The 1387-nt window shown below is 41.5% G+C and overlaps 1 pseudogene; it reads left to right on the top strand.

Moving 5' to 3' along the window:
• The first annotated feature begins 379 nt into the window (after positions 1 to 379).
• Positions 380 to 579, top strand: LOC122482487 (annotated as a pseudogene).
• The last annotated feature ends 808 nt before the right edge of the window (positions 580 to 1387 follow it).

Below are 1387 nucleotides of genomic sequence, written 5' to 3' on the forward strand. Positions count from 1 at the left end.
CAGGAAAGGGCCTTAACGGGTATCTGGCCCAACCTCCACCCAAAGCGGGCCTCCCACCTAAAACATCGGGGACAGTTCAATGACTTCCCCAGAGGAAGCCTCAATTTACTTCTGGATAACCTCTAACTACTGATTCCTGTTCTGACCTCCGGAATCACCTGGAAAACTCTGCTACAGAGAAGCTTTTCCAATATTAAAACACAAACAATAACAACAACGACAACAAAGGCAAACATTTTAAAAGCTCTACTGTTTGCTCTGAGTATTCTCTTACCCAGAACCTGCACAGCCCCTCATCACATAGGAGTTTTACACCCTCTTACAATTTTGGGGTTCTCAACTTTAAAGGGTACCTGCCTTGGAGGACGTGGGAGGCACCGGAAGCAATATGACAGCAGTGGTCGATGAGGTGTTCCCTGAGGGCGCTGGGCTCTACGTGGACCTGGAAGAGGCAGGAGGCAGCACCGGGCTCCTGATGAACTTGGCAGCCAGTGAAAAGGCAGTTCATACAGACTTTTTTTTTTTTTTTTTTTTGTTAATGATTTTGAAGATCTCTTTGATGATGATGGTATCCAGTGAGGTATGGTCCAGTGATGCGTGTGGTCACAACTCTGTCACGTATTGGTGTGGTGGATCTCCTCAAAGGACAATTTCAAGGCGCTTGGGTGGCTCAGTCAGTTGAACATCCAACTTCGGCTTAGGTCATGATCTCACAGTTCAAGGGTTTGAGCCCTACATTGGGTTCTGTGCTGACAGCTCAGAACCTAGAGCCTGCTTCGGATTCTGTGTTTCCCTCTCTCTCTGCCCCTCCCCTACTTGCGCTCTGTCTCTCTCTCTCTCTCTCTCTCTCTCTTTTTCCCTCTCTCTCAAAAAATAAACATTAAAAAAAAATTTTTTAAATAAAGAACAATTTCAAATGGTTCTAAAGAACTTGTGGACAGTACTTGAAATTAAGAGATGGTTACCCAAGAAAGAGAAGGATGCTTTTAACCCTCTGTGTGAGGCCCACTAGTCTCCGAATGTGACCAACTTTTGTCCTTCAATTAAAAAAAAAAAAAAAATGGCATCATTTGCCGGATAAAAATAAGACAAACAAACAAATAAATAAAAATTTAAAAAAATAAAGGGCGCCTGCCTCAACTGCACATAAAAGTCCAAGTGTGGTCTGATAATGTTGGATAGATATACATATTGAATTTCATTCATTGATTAACTAATTAATCCAACATTTATTGCCAGCAGAAACTAAGCTAGTCACATAGATGGATATACATATTAAATACCTTAATAAATGCTATATATACAAGATTTCCTTTCCAGGATGGTGACTATAGATAATGATATTGCACTGTACATTTGCAAGTTGCAAAGAGAGAGTAAATCCTTT

Source organism: Prionailurus bengalensis, chromosome D1, assembly GCF_016509475.1.
Source record: "Prionailurus bengalensis isolate Pbe53 chromosome D1, Fcat_Pben_1.1_paternal_pri, whole genome shotgun sequence".
NCBI classification, from domain to species: domain Eukaryota; kingdom Metazoa; phylum Chordata; class Mammalia; order Carnivora; family Felidae; genus Prionailurus; species Prionailurus bengalensis.